The 22,101-nt window shown below is 43.4% G+C and overlaps 1 protein-coding gene across 1 annotated transcript in view; it reads right to left on the reverse strand.

Moving 5' to 3' along the window:
• Window positions 1–13,274, reverse strand: part of LOC129847354 (ly6/PLAUR domain-containing protein 6-like) — a 29,831-nt gene extending 16,557 nt beyond the window's left edge. Inside the window, exon 1 of the mRNA XM_055915121.1 lies at window positions 13,122–13,274. The gene's annotated coding sequence lies outside the window, so the exon portion shown is untranslated. The remainder of the gene's footprint in view (window positions 1–13,121) is intronic.
• Between the last annotated feature and the right edge of the window lie 8,827 nt (window positions 13,275–22,101).

Here is a 22,101-nt window from a genome sequence, read left to right on the forward strand (position 1 = left end):
GTATTTTTGCCTGCTGCCCATCATGACGACCGTAAGGTTGTATTTTTGCCTGCTGCTCTTCATGACGACCGTACGGTTGTACTTTTGCCTGCTGCCCTTCATAACGACCGTAAGGTTGTATTTTTGCCTGCTGCTCTTCATGACGACCGTACGGTTGTATTTCTGCCTGCTGCTCTTCATGACGACCGTACGGTTGTATTTTTGCCTGCTGCTCTTCATAACGACAGTATGGTTGTATTTTTGCCTGCTGCTCTTCATAACGACCGTATGGTTGTAATTTTGCCTGCTGCTCTTCACGACGACCGTACGGTTGTATTTTTGCCTGCTGCTCTTCATAACGACCGTATGGTTGTATTTTTGCCTGCTGCTCTTCATAACGACCGTATGGTTGTAATTTTGCCTGCTGCCCTTCATGACGACCGTACGGTTGTATTTTTGCCTGCTGCCCTTCATGACGACCGAACGGTTGTATTTTTGCCTGCTGCCCTTCATGACGACCGTACGGTTGTATTTTTGCCTGCTGCTCTTCATGACGACCGTACGGTTGTATTTTTGCCTGCTGCCCTTCATGACGACCGTACGGTTGTATTTTTGCCTGCTGCTCTTCATGACGACTGTACGGTTGTATTTTTGCCTGCTGCCCTTCATAACGACCGTATGGTTGTATTTTTGCCTGCTGCTCTTCATGACTGTACGGTTGTATTTTTGCCTGCTGCTCTTCATGACGACTGTACGGTTCTATTTTTGCCTGCTGCTCTTCATGACGACTGTACGGTTCTATTTTTGCCTGCTGCCCTTCATAACGACCGTATGGTTGTATTTTTGCCTGCTGCTCTTCATGACGACCGTACAGTTGTATTTTTGCCTGCGGCCCTTCATAACGATCGTACGGTTGTATTTTTGCCTGCTGCCCTTCATGACGACTGTAAGGTTGTATTTTTGCCTGCTGCTCTTCATGACGACCGTACGGTTGTATTTTTGCCTGCTGCCCTTCATAACGACCGTAAGGTTGTATTTTTGCCTGCTGCTCTTCATGACGACCGTACGGTTGTATTTCTGCCTGCTGCTCTTCATGACTGTACGGTTGTATTTTTGCCTGCTGCTCTTCATGACGACTGTACGGTTCTATTTTTGCCTGCTGCTCTTCATGACGACTGTACGGTTCTATTTTTGCCTGCTGCCCTTCATAACGACCGTATGGTTGTATTTTTGCCTGCTGCTCTTCATGACGACCGTACAGTTGTATTTTTGCCTGCGGCCCTTCATAACGATCGTACGGTTGTATTTTTGCCTGCTGCCCTTCATGACGACTGTAAGGTTGTATTTTTGCCTGCTGCTCTTCATGACGACCGTACGGTTGTATTTTTGCCTGCTGCCCTTCATAACGACCGTAAGGTTGTATTTTTGCCTGCTGCTCTTCATGACGACCGTACGGTTGTATTTCTGCCTGCTGCTCTTCATGACGACCGTACGGTTGTATTTTTGCCTGCTGCTCTTCATAACGACCGTACGGTTGTATTTTTGCCTGCTGCCCTTCATGACGACCGTACGGTTGTATTTTTGCCTGCTGCCCTTCATGACTGTACGGTTGTATTTTTGCCTGCTGCTCTTCATGACGACCGTACGGTTGTATTTTTGCCTGCTGCTCTTCATGACGACCGTATGGTTGTAATTTTGCCTGCTGCTCTTCATGACGACCGTATGGTTGTATTTTTGCCTGCTGCTCTTCATAACGACCGTATGGTTGTAATTTTGCCTGCGGCCCTTCATGACGACCGTACGGTTGTATTTTTGCCTGCTGCCCTTCATGACGACCGTACGGTTGTATTTTTGCCTGCTGCTCTTCATGACGACCGTACGGTTGTATTTTTGCCTGCTGCCCTTCAAAATGACCGTACGGTTGTATTTTTGCCTGCTGCTCTTCATGACGACCGTACGGTTGTATTTTTGCCTGCGGCCCTTCATGACGACCGTATGGTTGTATTTTTGCCTGCTGCCCTTCATGACGACCGTACGGTTGTATTTTTGCCTGCTGCCCTTCATGACGACCGTACGGTTGTATTTTTGCCTGCTGCCCTTCATGACGACCGTACGGTTGTATTTTTGCCTGCTGCCCTTCATAACGACCGTACGGTTGTATTTTTGACTGCTGCTCTTCATAACGACCGTAAGGTTGTATTTTTAACTGCTGCCCTTCATGACGACCGTAAGGTTGTATTTTTGCCTGCTGCCCTTCATGACGGCCGTAAGGTTGTATTTTTGCCTGCTGCCCTTCATAACGACCGTACGGTTGTATTTTTGCCTGCTGCCCTTCATGACGACCGTAAGGTTGTATTTTTGCCTGCTGCTCTTCATGACGACCGTACGGTTGTATTTTTGCCTGCTGCCCTTCATGACGACCGTACGGTTGTATTTTTGCCTGCTGCCCTTCATGACGACCGTACAGTTGTAATTTTGCCTGCTGCTCTTCATAACGACCGTACAGTTGTAATTTTGCCTGCTGCCCTTCATGACGACCGTACGGTTGTAATTTTGCCTGCTGCCCTTCATAACGACCGTACAGTTGTAATTTTGCCTGCTGCTCTTCATGACGACCGTACAGTTGTATTTTTGCCTGCGGCCCTTCATGACGACCGTACGGTTGTATTTTTGCCTGCGGCCCTTCATGACGACTGTACAGTTGTATTTTTGCCTGCTGCCCTTCATAACGATCGTACGGTTGTATTTTTGCCTGCTGCCCATCATGACGACCGTAAGGTTGTATTTTTGCCTGCTGCTCTTCATGACGACCGTACGGTTGTACTTTTGCCTGCTGCCCTTCATAACGACCGTAAGGTTGTATTTATGCCTGCTGCTCTTCATGACGACCGTACGGTTGTATTTCTGCCTGCTGCTCTTCATGACGACCGTACGGTTGTATTTTTGCCTGCTGCTCTTCATAACGACCGTATGGTTGTATTTTTGCCTGCTGCTCTTCATAACGACCGTATGGTTGTAATTTTGCCTGCTGCTCTTCACGACGACCGTACGGTTGTATTTTTGCCTGCTGCTCTTCATAACGACCGTATGGTTGTATTTTTGCCTGCTGCTCTTCATGACGACCGTACGGTTGTATTTTTGCCTGCTGCTCTTCATAACGACCGTATGGTTGTATTTTTGCCTGCTGCTCTTCATAACGACCGTATGGTTGTAATTTTGCCTGCTGCCCTTCATGACGACCGTACGGTTGTATTTTTGCCTGCTGCCCTTCATGACGACCGTAAGGTTGTATTTTTGCCTGCTGCCCTTCATGACGACCGTACGGTTGTATTTTTGCCTGCTGCTCTTCATGACGACCGTACGGTTGTATTTTTGCCTGCTGCCCTTCAAAACGACCGTACGGTTGTATTTTTGCCTGCTGCCCTTCATAACGACCGTATGGTTGTATTTTTGCCTGCTGCTCTTCATGACGACCGTACGGTTGTATTTTTGCCTGCTGCCCTTCATGACGACCGTAAGGTTGTATTTTTGCCTGCTGCCCTTCATGACGACCGTACGGTTGTATTTTTGCCTGCTGCCCTTCATGACGACCGTAAGTTTGTATTTTTGCCTGCTGCCCTTCATGACGACCGTAAGTTTGTATTTTTGCCCGCTGCCCTTCATGACGACCGTAAGTTTGTATTTTTGCCTGCTGCCCTTCATGACGACCGTACGGTTGTATTTTTGCCTGCTGCCCTTCATGACGACCGTACAGTTGTAATTTTGCCTGCTGCTCTTCATAACGACCGTACAGTTGTAATTTTGCCTGCTGCCCTTCATGACGACCGTACGGTTGTAATTTTGCCTGCTGCCCTTCATAACGACCGTACAGTTGTAATTTTGCCTGCTGCTCTTCATGACGACCGTACAGTTGTATTTTTGCCTGCGGCCCTTCATGACGACCGTACGGTTGTATTTTTGCCTGCGGCCCTTCATGACGACTGTACAGTTGTATTTTTGCCTGCTGCCCTTCATAACGATCGTACGGTTGTATTTTTGCCTGCTGCCCATCATGACGACCGTAAGGTTGTATTTTTGCCTGCTGCTCTTCATGACGACCGTACGGTTGTACTTTTGCCTGCTGCCCTTCATAACGACCGTAAGGTTGTATTTTTGCCTGCTGCTCTTCATGACGACCGTACGGTTGTATTTCTGCCTGCTGCTCTTCATGACGACCGTACGGTTGTATTTTTGCCTGCTGCTCTTCATAACGACAGTATGGTTGTATTTTTGCCTGCTGCTCTTCATAACGACCGTATGGTTGTAATTTTGCCTGCTGCTCTTCACGACGACCGTACGGTTGTATTTTTGCCTGCTGCTCTTCATAACGACCGTATGGTTGTATTTTTGCCTGCTGCTCTTCATAACGACCGTATGGTTGTAATTTTGCCTGCTGCCCTTCATGACGACCGTACGGTTGTATTTTTGCCTGCTGCCCTTCATGACGACCGAACGGTTGTATTTTTGCCTGCTGCCCTTCATGACGACCGTACGGTTGTATTTTTGCCTGCTGCTCTTCATGACGACCGTACGGTTGTATTTTTGCCTGCTGCCCTTCAAAACGACCGTACGGTTGTATTTTTGCCTGCTGCCCTTCATAACGACCGTATGGTTGTATTTTTGCCTGCTGCTCTTCATGACGACCGTACGGTTGTATTTTTGCCTGCTGCCCTTCATGACGACCGTAAGGTTGTATTTTTGCCTGCTGCCCTTCATGACGACCGTACGGTTGTATTTTTGCCTGCTGCCCTTCATGACGACCGTAAGTTTGTATTTTTGCCTGCTGCCCTTCATGACGACCGTAAGTTTGTATTTTTGCCCGCTGCCCTTCATGACGACCGTAAGTTTGTATTTTTGCCTGCTGCCCTTCATGACGACCGTAAGTTTGTATTTTTGCCTGCTGCCCTACATGACGACCGTAAGTTTGTATTTTTGCCTGCTGCCCTTCATGACGACCGTACGGTTGTATTTTTGCCTGCTGCCCTTCATGACGACCGTACGGTTGTATTTTTGCCTGCTGCCCTTCATGACGACCGTAAGTTTGTATTTTTGCCTGCTGCCCTACATGACGACCGTAAGTTTGTATTTTTGCCTGCTGCCCTTCATGACGACCGTACGGTTGTATTTTTGCCTGCTGCCCTTCATGACGACCGTAAGGTTGTATTTTTGCCTGCTGCCCTTCATGACGACCGTACGGTTGTATTTTTGCCTGCTGCCCTTCATGACGACCGTAAGGTTGTATTTTTGCCTGCTGCCCTTCATGACGACCGTATGGTTGTATTTTTGCCTGCTGCCCTTCATGACGACCGTAAGTTTGTATTTTTGCCTGCTGCCCTTCATGACGATCGTAAGTTTGTATTTTTGCCTGCTGCCCTTCATGACGACCGTAAGTTTGTATTTTTGCCTGCTGCCCTTCATGACGACCGTACGGTTGTATTTTTGCCTGCTGCCCTTCATGACGACCGTACGGTTGTATTTTTGCCTGCTGCCCTTCATGACGACCGTACGGTTGTATTTTTGCCGGCTGCCCTTCATGACTGTACGGTTGTATTTTTGCCTGCTGCCCTTCATGACTGTACGGTTGTATTTTTGCCTGCTGCCCTTCATGACTGTACGGTTGTATTTTTGCCTGCTGCCCTTCATGACGACTGTTCGGTTGTATTTTTGCCTGCTGCCCTTCATGACGACTGTACGGTTGTATTTTTGCCTGCTGCCCTTCATGACGACCGTACAGTTGTATTTTTGCCTGCTGCCCTTCATGACGGCCGTATGGTTGTATTTTTGCCTGCTGCTCTTCATGACGACTGTACAGTTGTATTTTTGCCTGCTGCCCTTCATGACGACCGTAAGGTTGTATTTTTGCCTGCTGCCCTTCATGACGACCGTAAGTTTGTATTTTTGCCTGCTGCCCTTCATGACGACCGTAAGTTTGTATTTTTGCCTGCTGCCCTTCATGACGACCGTAAGTTTGTATTTTTGCCTGCTGCCCTTCATGACGACCGTACGGTTGTATTTTTGCCTGCTGCCCTTCATGACGACCGTACGGTTGTATTTTTGCCTGCTGCCCTTCATGACGACCGTACGGTTGTATTTTTGCCTGCTGCCCTTCATGACGACCGTACAGTTGTATTTTTGCCTGCTGCCCTTCATGACTGTACGGTTGTATTTTTGCCTGCTGCCCTTCATGACTGTACGGTTGTATTTTTGCCTGCTGCCCTTCATGACGACTGTACGGTTGTATTTTTGCCTGCTGCCCTTCATGACGACTGTACGGTTGTATTTTTGCCTGCTGCCCTTCATAACGACCGTAAGGTTGTAATTTTGCCTGCTGCTCTTCATAACGACCGTAAGGTTGTAATTTTTGCCTGCTGCTCTTCATGACGACCGTAAGGTCGTAAGGTCGTATTTTAAATGTTTTAATATAATATGTCTGTGGTCTATAGAGATACTGTTATAATTTATACTTCAATAACGCTCTAATTATGTATAAATATATTTATGTGCAATCTTTATGAGATACACAGCAGACAATCTTATCCAAACTAAAATATAAGTAGGATATATTTATTCTATATTTATTTGTATCAGATTGATGCACATATAATTCTAAGCACATTATGTAGTTTCCATTCAAGTCTTTCTTTTCAAAGCATGTCAACTAGAATACATTGAGACAGGAACTTCAAACCTTCCTCCTTCCTCAACCCTTCTGCCAGAGCTGGAGCAATAAACAGATCTGTCACCAACACTTTATTACCTGCATGCCAGTGGAGGCTGAGGGGAGGACGGCTCATAATAATGGCTGGAACGGAGTCAATGGAATGGCATCAAACATGTGGAAACCGTGTGTTTGGGGTACGAGCCCGTCCTCCTCCATTAAGGTGCCACCAACCTCCTGTGCTGCATGTATTCTTTTGGAAATGAAAGAGTGGTTGTTGCGGTAGCGTTTTAGCATAGAAAGTAATATTGTATTTTATTTTGATTAGATTCAAGGGCAGATTTACAGTGGATTGATGGCAGGAAATGGCTTCAATTAAATCCTTCCTCTAAGATGAGACCTGCATAGAAACCACATGCATTCTCTCTCATCATTTTATCTCTCTCTATTTCCTTCTCCATCTACATCGCTCTCTCTTTCTCTGCATTCCACTGGCCAGTAATCACTTGCCCAGGTGGAAGAGAGAGAGAGAGAGAGAGAGAGAGAGAGAGAGAGAGAGAGAGAGAGAGAGAGAGAGAGAGAGAGAGAGAGAGAGAGAGAGAGAGAGAGAGAGAGAGAGAGAGAGAGAGAGAGAGAGAGAGAGAGAGAGAGAGAGAGAGAGAGATTATTATCTAGTTCACTTGCTTTGACAATGTTTACATGTCTGATCCAGGACTCCTGTCCTCCTGTACTAGGGCCAGGTCAGAAAGGTGATCCTGAACCAGGACTCCTGTCCTCCTGTACTAGGGCCAGGTCAGAAAGGTGATCCTGAACCAGGACTCCTGTCCTCCTGTACTAGGGCCAGGTCAGAAAGGTGATCTGATACAGGCAACGTGATATTTCAGGTCAAACAGGGAACAACAATCCTCTGTGAATGACTGGGGTTCTTCCCTTCACTACAGTGCAGAGGCACAGAGAGAGAGATGCTAATTCCTTCTGTTGTGTTCAGAGATCCACAAGAACTAGTCAGACCAAATGTTGGTGTAGGAGTATGATTCTCTCTATGGTGTCATTTATCTCTGTGGGATACTACAACACTGAGTAAGAAGCTAAGAGACTTCTGAACCACTGTAGTCAGCCAACAGAGGATTATACAGTGTACATGGGCCTCTATGTATGAGAATCTGGTTAGTCCCAAGTAGCTGAGTTGGTAGAGCATGGTGCTTGGAAAGCCAGGGTTGTGTGTTTGATTCCTATGGGGGACCAGTATGAAAGTCTGTGCACTCCCTACTGTAAGTCATTCTGGATAAGAGATGACTAAAAGAGGCTAGGGTTTATTAAGATAAATTATAACTTCATCCTAAATGACAACAACAGCTAAACTATTGGCCCTGAAGAGACAGCAACCCAGTCTAAGTGTAGTGGTGCTGATCTGGAAGATGATTAAAAACCTGGTCAAAAAGAATTTCCCTCAAGTCACATAACATATGTCTCATGTAACAAAATCGTCGGTTTTGGATTCCAAAGAAAGACTGGTCGCAATGAAGCTTTAAATCAATATCCATTCCATTGAAATTCAAGATTGAATCGTGTGTGGAGCACAGATTGTTGGACCACTTTGAGGTACTGTAAGTCAACTGTAAGGTCTCTTAACCCTCTGGTAACTCCATAGACAGGGCCATATTGTGGGAGTAGATATAATTAGTGGTTATACAGAGGGCAGGCTGGGTTAAGAACCTGCTGCTGTCTGTTTTATAGGAAGTCCTGAGTAAATCTGTCACTCACTGATTTAGTGAAAAAAAGGAGCTATCTAGAACCTTAAAGGGTTCTTCGGCTGTCCCCATAGGAGAACCCTTTGAAGAACCCATTTTTAGTTGCAGGTAGAACCCTTTTGGGTTCCAAGTAGAACCCTTTTGGTTCCGTGTAGAACAGGTTCTACCTGTAACCAAAAAGGGTTATCCTATGGGGACAGCCGAAGAACACTTTTGGAACACTTTTTTCTAAGAGTGTACTCTATGTTTCAATGGACTGAAGCCCATACTGTACCTCTACGTGCCTGGTCTCTGGGACTGACTGCTAGAGAAGTAGTAGGACAGAGAAATGTATGGCGGAGGCGTTGTGCCCTTCAGTGTCACCGTGGAACGTCAAGAGGCTGTCTGGGAGGCTGTTGGTGATATGGTGCTAGTCAGTGAGATATGGTCTACTATCCAAGAGCTCCGGACATCCTGTTGGTTCTATTACTGTACCATCCTGCCCTTTATGATGACGTAGAACATTCCTTTATGTAGACCTAGAACATTCCTTTATGATGACGTAGAACATTCCTTTATGATGACGTAGAACATTCCTTTATGATGACCTAGACATTCCTTTATGATGACCTAGAACATTCCTTTATGTAGACCTAGAACATTCCTTTATGTAGACCTAGAACATTCCTTTATGATGATGTAAAACATTCCTTTATGATGACCGACAACATTCCTTTATGATGACCGACAACATTCCTTTATGATGACCGACAACATTCCTTTATGATGACGTAGAACATTCCTTTATGATGACGTAAAACATTCCTTTATGATGACCGACAACATTCCTTTATGATGACGTAAAACATTCCTTTATGATGACCGACAACATTCCTTTATGATGACGTAAAACATTCCTTTATGATGACCGACAACATTCCTTTATGATGACGTAGAACATTCCTTTATGATGACCGACAACATTCCTTTATGATGACGTAGAACATTCCTTTATGATGACCGACAACATTCCTTTATGATGACGTAAAACATTCCTTTATGATGATGTAAAACATTCCTTTATGATGACCTAGAACGTTCCTTTATGATGACCTAGAACGTTCCTTTATGATGACCTAGAACATTCCTTTATGATGACCTAGAACATTCCTTTATGATGACCTAGAACATTCCTTTATGATAATGTAAAACATTCCTTTATGATGACCGACAACATTCCTTTATGATGACCGACAACATTCCTTTATGATGACGTAGAACATTCCTTTATGATGACCGACAACATTCCTTTATGATGATGTAGAACATTCCTTTATGATGACCGACAACATTCCTTTATGATGACGTAGAACATTCCTTTATGATGACCGACAACATTCCTTTATGATGACGTAGAACATTCCTTTATGATGACCGACAACATTCCTTTATGATGATGTAGAACATTCCTTTATGATGACCGACAACATTCCTTTATGATGACGTAAAACATTCCTTTATGATGACCGACAACATTCCTTTATGATGACCGACAACATTCCTTTATGATGACGTAGAACATTCCTTTATGATGACGTAGAACATTCCTTTATGATGATGTAGAACATTCCTTTATGATGACGTAGAACATTCCTTTATGTAGACCTAGAACATTCCTTTATAATGACCTAGAACATTCCTTTATGATGCTTTATGATGACCTAGAACATACCTTTATGATGACCTAGAACATTCTTTATGATGCTTTATGATGACCTAGAACATTCCTTTATGATGACGTAGAACATTCCTTTATGATGATGTAGAACATTCCATTATGATGACATAGAACATTCCTTTATGATGATGTAGAACATTCCATTATGATGATGTACATTCCTTTATGGTGACGTAGAACATTCCTTTATGATGACCTAGAACATTCTTGATGATGCTTTATGATGACCTAGAACATTCCTTTATGATGATGTAGAACATTCCATTATGATGATGTACATTCCTTTATGATGACGTAGAACATACCTTTATGATGACCTAGAACATTCTTGATGATGCTTTATGATGACCTAGAACATTCCTTTATGATGACGTAGAACATTCCTTTATGATGACCTAGAACATTCTTTTATGATGACCTAGAACATTCTTGATGATGCTTTATGATGACCTAGAACATTCCTTTATGATGACGTAGAACACTCCTTTATGATGACCTAGAACATTCTTGATGATGCTTTATGATGACCTAGAACATTCTTTATGATGCTTTATGATGACCTAGAACATTCCTTTATGATGCAAAGCTGATTTAGGGCTCTATTCAATGACATCCGCTTTAGCCTACATCCACATAGGCAGTGTCAGAGTTGGAACTGTGTTAGAGCTGTCAGATCCACAAGTTGTTCCTGGCATTATACATAAAGTGGGCATTGCCATTGGCTGCACGGAGTCGGATTAAGAGAAATCCCATGCAGCCTTGTTTGAACACTGGAATGTGAGATGTAATCTATACCTTGATCAGGCTGATAGAAATCCTCATATTGATTAATGATTTTAAATTGACCTGTAACCAGGTAAAAAAAAAAAAAGGCATAGGTTAAGTCCTGAGATTACAGACTAGTACTAAAACACTTGAAGTAGGCATTCTAGAGTTCAGTCAACAAGTTTCTCATTCTGAACTTCTAATGTGAGTGGGACGGGTGTGGCTTCGTGACATTGATCAAGAGTAGCTGCTCACTGATTTGACACCTCTGACACCTCCGACACCGCCAAAACATCAGCTATGCGGGTGTCGGCTATCACCGGTTAATGCTGGATCTGATTGAATCTAGGCATTAATGCTGGGTGCTGAGATTGGTGTAGACAGGCAGACAGGTGGTGTGAGGATATGGAGCAATGAATGGACCAGCGGACGGATTAACACACAGCAGGCTCTGGACCTCTGGACCTCTGGACCTCTGGCTGCCTGGAGTCACAGACTTTGATTCTCTACTTTTCCCCCATCTCTTCTTCCTGACCCTGTGGCTCCACTACTTCCATCTCTAATTAAGTGATTTGTAAGAGAGAGGCCCGCTTTGGACGACAGGGGCCAGAGGCTGTCCCCAGTTAGGTGCTGTACAAATGGAATTTCTGTTGCATGGCTTTTACATGAAAAGGGAGAGCAAGAGCGAGCAAGAGAGAGAAAGAGAGAGGGAGAGAGAGCAAGAGAGAGAAAGAGAGAGGGAGAGAGAGAGGGAGAGAAAGAGAGAGAGAGAGGGAGAGGAGAGACCACTGACTTCTGCATATTAAGGAAAGGAGGCTTCTAAAAAAATCGAAATTACAAGACTCACAACAGCCACACTCACACCCCGTTCCACACTCACACACACAGACAGACTGCCTCTGTGATGACCAGGCCAGACCACAAATAGACATGTTTTTACTTGAGTTTAAAAGGAATTCCGGCAAACAACTTGTTTAGAATGCTTCCCAATACCTATGTATTTTAAAGTTATAGCATGACGCATGATGCATCTTTTTAAGTAGTTTGGAAAATACGGACTGGAATTGAAGCTAAATTGATAACCCATGCAGATGTATTTCTAATAGGCCAGACAGACTTGCTGAGAAAACGCCAAATACACTGCATTTGGGAAGTATTCAGACCACTTGACTTTTTACACGTTTTATTACATTACAGCTGTATTCCAAAATGGATTCAATCGTTTCCCCCCATCATCAATCTGCCCACAATACCTCATAATCACAAAGCAAAAACAGGATTTAAAAAATGTTTGCAACAGAAAAGAATCTGACAGTGGGCTGCAGGAACATACGTGTACAGTGATGTCAGTGTGAGGACTCTCTCTGCACACCTGGACAGTAGTAATTCTACAGTATGGTTGTAGTGAACCTGCTGAAGGTAGAAGCCTCAGGACAGCCTGCTGTGTTTTAAACCCTGTCATTCCTATAGCCATAATAACACCACTTAACACTGTAGTGTACCTCACTTGTTTAATGTAGGCCAACCACACAGCTGTGGAACAGTGCTCCCATCCCGGCCTAGCCCTTCTGACCGATTTTAGCACTAGCAAACCGGATTTAGCTACAATATATAAAATACAACAATACGGCCAACTGTTAAATCTGGAGAGAAGAATCTCTGCTCTCTCAGTGTGGCGATTGTCTTTCATTGTGCTGAGGCAGCTATAAGTAAATGTACACTCAGTGGATTATTTATGGGCACATATGGCAGCACTGCACTGGCATTGCAGTTCCTAAACCTGCGCCATGCACCTGCTAACGTTACTACTTTAAGTATTCCCTAAATCAGTCTGACAGCTCTGCAATCTCATCCCCTTTGAATGGGGATATCTTAAAATAATGGAATGCTCACAATTCGTAATCTGATGAATTTGAGAAAACTCAGTTTCAAATAGTTTAAAACGAGATAGAGAGCTAATTGTATTTTATATAGAACAGGGACCACTGCTAGTAAAACGTACAAAGTTTCCAAACAACTCACATTTGACTAGTAATCAACTAAAACGCGCACTGATTTGTCTATTGGAAATATAGATGGGTAAGAAGTACCCAGATAAGAATATGTGGATCACAGCTGTTTTATGTCTCATATCTCATTTCATTGTGCACAGTGTTCAACCTAAAGAATCATTTTTAAAAACTGCACCGCAATCTCTGAAAACAACACTTACCCAAATAAAACGCCTCCCGAACTCCGTGGGTAAATCAATTAAAGAATATTCCACTTGTTATTTTAGATAAACACTACATTCGAGGTCAGAAGTGGATGTGTAGCCCGATTGAATCGACATACTACTGAGAACGAATGCCGCTCTTGTCGTGCTCTTGCAGTTTCGGGAGTTTCTGTAGGCGTGTATTATACGTAACCATTGGAACGTCAGTGCAAGAGAGATGCAGGGGGAATTGGAAGATGGGGGTCTTCACCTTATCCATCCCATATCCATTGTATTCATCTACACATATGGTACATGGATTATTGTCAAGACATTACAAATGTTTTTCAATATCAATATTTTGACTTTTAAGATCTAAAATGGTTATTACAATTTTGACTATTCTATTTGTTATTCTTTAACTGTTACACATATTATAAAATCACTCCAATAAAATGAATAGGCTAGAATGGAAACATATTTGTTTCCATTTATTAAACTGTTTTACACAAACCTAAATCAGTTCCACATAATCACTGTCCTCTTGTGGGGATAACTCTTTAGGAGCAACGCCCAATAAATATACTATTAGCTGGCTCTTTGAAGTCTGTTATAACGGGTTCAGATTCCACTAGGGCCCTACAGACCACACATGGTTCCTCTAGATCTCTTTCCACTAGCAACATTTATCACCACAAGTTGAATAGCTTTATGAACTTTAATTGCTGATTGTGTGTGACAAAATATTCATTTCCCCAGTGGAAAAACTCTCAGTGACACATTCATTTACCAAATACATAACTCGTTCCAGAACAGACCTGGAGATGAATGCCGACATAAAGTCTGAACATGAACCTGGTTTACATAGACATGGAATCAGATGAATGCCGACATAAAGTCTGAACATGAACCTGGTTTACATAGACATGGAATCAGATGAATGCCTACATAAAGTCTGAACATGAACCTGGTTTACATAGACATGGAATCAGATGAATGCCGACATAAAGTCTGAACATGAACCTGGTTTACATAGACATGGAATCAGATGAATGCCGACATAAAGTCTGAACATGAACCTGGTTTACATAGACATGGAATCAGATGAATGCCGACATAAAGTCTGAACATGAACTAGGTTTACATAGACATGGAATCAGATGAATGCCGACATAAAGTCTGAACATGAACTAGGTTTACATAGACATGGAATCAGATGAATGCCTACATAAAGTCTGAACATGAACTAGGTTTACATAGACATGGAATCAGATGAATGCCTACATAAAGTCTGAACATGAACTAGGTTTACATAGACATGGAATCAGATGAATGCCGACATAAAGTCTGAACATGAACCTGGTTTACATAGACATGGAATCAGATGAATGCCGACATAAAGTCTGAACATGAACCTGGTTTACATAGACATGGAATCAGATGAATGCCGACGTAAAGTCTGAACATGAACCTGGTTTACATAGACATGGAATCAGATGAATGCCGACATAAAGTCTGAACATGAACCTGGTTTACATAGACATGGAATCAGATGAATGCCGACGTAAAGTCTGAACATGAACCTGGTTTACATAGACATGGAATCAGATGAATGCCGACATAAAGTCTGAACATGAACCTGGTTTACATAGACATGGAATCAGATGAATTCCGACATAAAGTCTGAACATGAACCTGGTTTACATAGACATGGAATCAGATGAATTCCGACATAAAGTCTGAACATGAACCTGGTTTACATAGACATGGAATCAGATGAATTCCGACATAAAGTCTGAACATGAACCTGGTTTACATAGACATGGAATCAGATGAATTCCGACATAAAGTCTGAACATGAACTAGGTTTACATAGACATGGAATCAGATGAATGCCTACATAAAGTCTGAACATGAACTAGGTTTACATAGACATGGAATCAGATGAATGCCGACATAAAGTCTGAACATGAACTAGGTTTACATAGACATGGAATCAGATGAAGGCCGACATAAAGTCTGAACATGAACCTGGTTTACATAGACATGGAATCAGATGAATGCCGACATAAAGTCTGAACATGAACCTGGTTTACATAGACATGGAATCAGATGAATGCCGACATAAAGTCTGAACATGAACTAGGTTTACATAGACATGGAATCAGATGAATGCCGACATAAAGTCTGAACATGAACCTGGTTTACATAGACATGGAATCAGATGAATGCCGACATAAAGTCTGAACATGAACCTGGTTTACATAGACATGGAATCAGATGAATGCCGACATAAAGTCTGAACATGAACCTGGTTTACATAGACATGGAATCAGATGAATGCCTACGTAAAGTCTGAACATGAACCTGGTTTACATAGACATGGATTGGAAGAGCTTGTAAGAGTTTCCTGTTCCTGGAACCTGAACACATATAAAGAACAGCAGCATATAAAGAACAGCAGCTAGCCATGATGCTGTGTTATTTGCTGTGAAACCTGAAGGAAGGATCAACCCATCAAGACATTGTGTTGAGAGAGTGACTGATTCTGGCCCTGACTGTGCAGAGGTTCACCGTCACAAACTGACACAGCTGTTAGCTGGTGTTGAAAATGCACCCTTTCATTTGCGTTGCTTGTCAGTTCTGTCTGTGTCGGTGTGCTCAACATTTCAACATTATATAAGACAAGCAAGGAGATTTCCGTGTCCTTACTTGAATGGTCTCTGGATTAATGCCAGGGATATTAGATGAATGTTTAGTCTGTGAATGCCCTTTCGTCTGACTGTACACAGACGTACTGAATTCCTCTTAGCATACATAAGTAAAAGGTCAGATGTATGTTGCTCTGAAAACATTTCTAATCAATACATTTGTATTGTATTTATATATTTTAAACAGCACATTAACATGGACAGGATCATGTGAAAAGAGAAAGCGAGAGAGGAGAGAGAAAGAGAATTCTGACCAAGAATTCACAAAATTGGACAAACACCAAATTGAGAGACTGCATGCAGAATTCTGCAAAATAATATCCTCTGTGTACAACGTAAAATACCAAATAATGCAGATTTAATTATCAAAATCTAGAAAAATAGCTGTTAAATTCTACAACCACCTAAAAGGAAGTGATTCCCAAACCTTCCATAACAAAGCCATCACCTACAGAGAAATGAACCTGGAGAAGAGTCCCCTAAGCAAGCTGGTCCTGGGGCTCTGTTCACAAACACAAACACACCCCACAGAGCCCCACGACAGCAACACAATTAGACCCAACCAAATCATGAGAAAACAAAAATATAATTACTTGACACATTGGAAATAATTTATTTGGCCCTTAACAGAGAGTACACAGTGGCAGAATACCTGACTACTGTGACTGACCCAAACTTAAGGAAATCCAGTGAGACTCAGTGAGTATAGCCTTGCTATGTGCACACTGTCCACAAGATGAGGTGGAAACTGAACTGCACTTCCTAACCTCCTGCCAAATGAATGACAATATTAGAGACACATATTTCCTTCAAATTACACAGACCCACAAAGAATTTGAAAACAAATCCAATTTTGATAAACTTCCATATCTATTGGATGAAGTATCACAGTGTGCAATCACATCAGCAAGATGTGTAACCTGTTGCCACAAGAAAAGGGCAACCAGTGAAGAACAAACACCATTGTAAATACAAACCATATTTCTGTTTATTTATTTTCCCTTTTGTAACTATTTGCACATGATTATAACACTGTATATAGACATAATATGACATTTGAAATGTCTTTATTCTTTTGGAACTTTTGTGAGTGTAATGTTTACTGTTAATTTTGTATTGTTTATTATCTTGCTTTGGCAATGTAAACATATGTTTTCCATGCCAATAAAGCCTCTGAGAGAGAGAGAGAGAGAGAGAGAGAGAGAGAGAGAGAGAGAGAGAGAGAGAGAGAGGGAGAGAGAGAGAGAGAGAGAGACAGAGAGAGAGAGAAAAGGGAGATGATAAAAGGATGACTTATTCATTGGTTCCTAGAGGACATCATTACAATCAAACATTCCTGAGGATACCATGGTTAACTGGGTTGGATTCATTCCTGAGGATACCATGGTTAACTGGGTTGGATTCATTCCTGAGGATACCATGGTTAACTGGGTTGGATTCATTCCTGAGGATACCATGGTTAACTGGGTTGGATTCATTCCTGAGGATACCATGGTTAACTGGGTTGGATTCATTCCTGAGGATACCATGGTTAACTGGGTTGGATTCATTCCTGAGGATACCATGGTTAACTGGGTTGGATTCATTCCTGAGGATACCATGGTTAACTGGGTTGGATTCATTCCTGAGGATACCATGGTTAACTGGGTTGGATTCATTCCTGAGGATACCATGGTTAACTGGGTTAGATTCATTCCTGAGGATACCATGGTTAACTGTGTTGGATTCATTCCTGAGGATACCATGGTTAACTGGGTTGGATTCATTCCTGAGGATACCATGGTTAACTGGGTTGGATTCATTCCTGAGGATACCATGGTTAACTGGGTTGGATTCATTCCTGAGGATAGTATGGTTAACTGTGTTGGATTCATTCCTGAGGATACCATGGTTAACTGGGTTGGATTCATTCCTGAGGATACCATGGTTAACTGGGTTGGATTCATTCCTGAGGATACCATGGTTAACTGGGTTGGATTCATTCCTGAGGATAGTATGGTTAACTGGGTTGGATTCATTCCTGAGGATACCATGGTTAACTGGGTTGGATTCATTCCTGATGATACCATGGTTAACTGGGTTGGATTCATTCCTGAGGATACCATGGTTAACTGGGTTGGATTCATTCCTGAGGATACCATGGTTAACTGGGTTGGATTCAAACAACATAGTGTGACTGACCATCCATTACAAAGCTGTTGCGAAGAATCCACAGGATACATAAATGTGATGGACACTAGGACAAAGGACAGAATGACCTGTGTAATGTCAGCCAAGCCTAGTGAACCTTTTCAGTGAGGAGTCCAGCCAAGCCTAGTGAACCTTTTCAGTGAGGAGTCCAGCCAAGCCTAGTGAACCTTTTCCGTGAGGAATCCAGCCATGCCTAGTGAACCTTTTCCGTGAGGAATCCAGCCAAGCCTAGTGAACCTTTTCCGTGAGGAGTCCAGCCAAGCCTAGTGAACCTTTTCAGTGAGGAGTCCAGCCAAGTCTAGTGAACCTTTTCCGTGAGGAGTCCAGCCAAGCCTAGTGAACCTTTTCAGTGAGGAGTCCAGCCAAGCCTAGTGAACCTTTTCAGTGAGGAATCCAGCCAAGCCTAGTGAACCTTTTCATTGAGGAATCCAGCCAAGCCTAGTGAACCTTTTCCGTGAGGAGTCCAGTCAAGCCTAGTGAACCTTTTCATTGAGGAATCCAGCCAAGCCTAGTGAACCTTTTCAGAGAGGAGCCAAGCCAAGCCTAGTGAACCTTTTCAGTGAGGAATCCAGCCAAGCCTAGTGAACCTTTTCAGTGAGGAGTCCAGCCAAGCCTAGTGAACCTTTTCAGAGAGGAATCCAGCCAAGCCTAGTGAACCTTTTCAGAGAGGAATCCAGCCAAGCCTAGTGAACCTTTTCAGTGAGGAGTCCAGCCAAGCCTAGTGAACCTTTTCAGTGAGAAGTCCAGCCAAGCCTAGTGAACCTTTTCAGTGAGGAGTCCAGCCAAGCCTAGTGAACCTTTTCAGTGAGGAGTCCAGCCAAGCCTAGTGAACCTTTTCACGGAGGAGTCCAGCCAAGCCTAGTGAACCTTTTCAGTGAGGAATCCAGCCAAGCCTAGTGAACCTTTTCAGTGAGGAGTCCAGCCAAGCCTAGTGAACCTTTTCAGTGAGGAGTCCAGCCAAGCCTAGTGAACCTTTTCAGTGAGGAGTCCAGCCAAGCCTAGTGAACCTTTTCATTGAGGAGTCCAGCCAAGCCTAGTGAACCTTTTCAGTGAGGAATCTTTTCAGAAAGACCAAAAGTGAACAGGGACTCTATGGGGTATGAGTTATACATGGTATCAAGGGAAACCTCTGTCCTGCATCACGGTCTGTCCTAAACATGTTAAAAACATTACAGTCTATCAATTATGTATTAACACTTTTTAATGTTTCAACAATGTTTACATGAACTTGAGGAAATTATGTAATCTAATATGTAAATACTGTAAATTATCTTGATTTATTCTAATCATATCAACCTGTTACGACTGGATTCAGTGATGTCATATGTAGAGACAGGCTATCTAGTATTGTAGGTCCTCCCTTTAAAGCACACATCTTTACACCTGACAGCCGTGGACCCTGCGGCTGCTACTATAGCTTATCATAATACCATTTACCAGGCTTACTGTCCTAAATGATATAGCAGTGTTGTGATGTTCCATATTGGACATCAAAAGGAGGTCAGCTGTTCTGCATGGTTGAATATGTTGTCTTCTGCTGCCTACTCAAACCAACTGTCGGTCTGTCTGTCTGTCTTCTGCTGCCTACTCAAACAAACTGTCTGTCTGTCTATCTGTCTGTCTTCTGCTGCCTACTCAAACCAACTGTCGGTCTGTCTGTCTGTCTTCTGCTGCCTACTCAAACCAACTGTCGGTCTGTCTGTCTGTCTTCTGCTGCCTACTCAAACCAACTGTCGGTCTGTCTGTCTGTCTTCTGCTGCCTACTCAAACCAACTGTCGGTCTGTCTGTCTGTCTTCTGCTGCCTACTCAAACCAACTGTCTGTCTGTCTGTCTGTCTGTCTGTCTTCTGCTGACTACTCAAACAAACTGTCTGTCTGTCTGTCTGCCTGTCTGTCTGTGTCTGTCTGTCTTCTGCTGCCTACTCAAACCAACTGTCTGTCTGTCTGTCTGTCTGTCTTCTGCTGCCTACTCAAACTGTCTGTCTGTCTGTCTGTCTGTCTGTCTGTCTGTGTCTGTCTGTCTTCTGCTGCCTACTCAAACAAACTGTCTGTCTTCTGCTGCCTACTCAAACCAACTGTCTGTCTGTCTGTCTGTCTGTCTGTCTTCTGCTGCCTACTCAAACCAACTGTCTGTCTGTCTGTCTGTCTTCTGCTGCCTACTCAAACCAACTGTCTGTCTGTCTGTCTGTCTTCTGCTGCCTACTCAAACCAACTATGTCTGTCTGTCTGTCTGTCTTCTGCTGCCTACTCAAACCAACTGTCTGTATGTCTGTCTGTCTTCTGCTGACTACTCAAACAAACTGTCTATCTGTCTGTCTGTCTTCTGCTGCCTACTCAAACTGTCTGTCTGTCTGTCTGTCTGTCTGTCTTCTGCTGCCTACTCAAACAAACTGTCTGTCTGTCTGTCTTCTGCTGCCTACTCAAACCAACTGTCTGTCTGTCTGTCTGTCTTCTGCTGCCTACTCAAACAAACTGTCTGTCTGTCTGTCTGTCTGTCTTCTGCTGCCTACTCAAACAAACTGTCTGTCTGTCTTCTGCTGCCTACTCAAACCAACTGTCTGTGTGTGTTACAGTGTGCATGTCTGTCTGTCTGTCTGTCTTCTGCTGCCTACTCAAACCAACTGTCTGTCTGTCTGTCTGTCTTCTGCTGCCTACTCAAACCAACTGTCTGTCTGTCTGTCTGTCTTCTGCTGCCTACTCAAACCAACTGTATGCCTGTCTGTCTGTCTTCTGCTGCCTACTCAAACAAACTGTCTGTGTGTGTTACAGTGTGCATGTCTGTCTGTCTTCTGCTGCCTACTCAAGCAAACTGTCTGTCTGTCTGTCTGTCTGTCTGTCTGTCTTCTGCTGCCTACTCAAACAAACTGTCTGTCTGTCTGTCTGTCTTCTGCTGCCTACTCAAACAAACTGTCTGTCTGTCTGTCTGTCTTCTGCTGCCTACTCAAACAAACTGTATGTCTGTCTGTCTTCTGCTGCTTACTCAAACAAACTGTACGTCTGTCTGTCTGTCTTCTGCTGCCTACTCAAACCAACTGTCTGTCTGTCTGTCTGTTTTCTGCTGCCTACTCAAACAAACTGTCTGTGTGTGTTACAGTGTGCATGTATGTCTGTCTGTCTGTCTTCTGCTGCCTACTCAAACAAACTGCCTGTCTGTCTGTCTTCTGCTGCCTACTCAAGCAAACTGTCTGTCTGTCTGTCTGTCTTCTGCTGCCTACTCAAACAAACTGTCTGTCTGTCTGTCTTCTGCTGCCTACTCAAACAAACTGTCTGTCTGTCTGTCTTCTGCTGCCTACTCAAACAAACTGTCTGTCTGTCTGTCTGTCTGTCTGTCTGTCTGTCTGTCTGTCTGTCTGTCTGTCTGTGTGTGTGTGTGTGTGTGTGTGTCAACCTGGGTGGGCTGTGACCCTGTGATGACATTTTGTCTCATCTGTGACCTACTCTATGGTGTCTCAGAAGGCTATTCTTACTTCCCACCCTGGCCTGACATACACCGATCCCTCAGAGGCCTGTCATCAGCAGCAACACAGTGGCAGAGTCAGTCATTCTACCATCCACTCGTGTTACCTTTTCAAGTTTAACTTCCATGTGTAATGAATATATTGGAAAACTTACTCATTCACTGACTGTACAGAGAGACCATCCGCCCACTGAACTTGAAGATGACTATCTGACACAATAATTAATCTCAGTTACCCAGAAGTACTTCTGTGGGGAATGCAGTTAAAGGAGCAATATGCAGGAATCGCTCCACCATTTCCTGGTTTGTAAAGTCCTCATAGTTCTCCTGATATCAGTTTATGTGCCAAATCAAGCAGTAGTAGGTATTTAACCTAAATTATTGTATTTTCAGCTGTTTGAAGCTGGTGTACAAAACCGAAAGTAAAAGACGAGAAAATGAAACTTCAGCACGGGAAGCATAGAAATAGCGTACATCTACTGCTTCTTAGACTTGCTTTCAATGAGAATGACAGATCTATAACTAACAATTCTATGTGAATTTGTTCAGGTCGACCCAAAAAGTTACAAGTTACAGCGTCTTGTGCTGAGATGCAGTGCCTTAGACCGCTGCGCCACTCGGGAGCCCAAATGACAAAATA

This window comes from Salvelinus fontinalis, unplaced genomic scaffold (assembly GCF_029448725.1).
Source record: "Salvelinus fontinalis isolate EN_2023a unplaced genomic scaffold, ASM2944872v1 scaffold_0794, whole genome shotgun sequence".
Lineage (NCBI taxonomy): Eukaryota > Metazoa > Chordata > Actinopteri > Salmoniformes > Salmonidae > Salvelinus > Salvelinus fontinalis.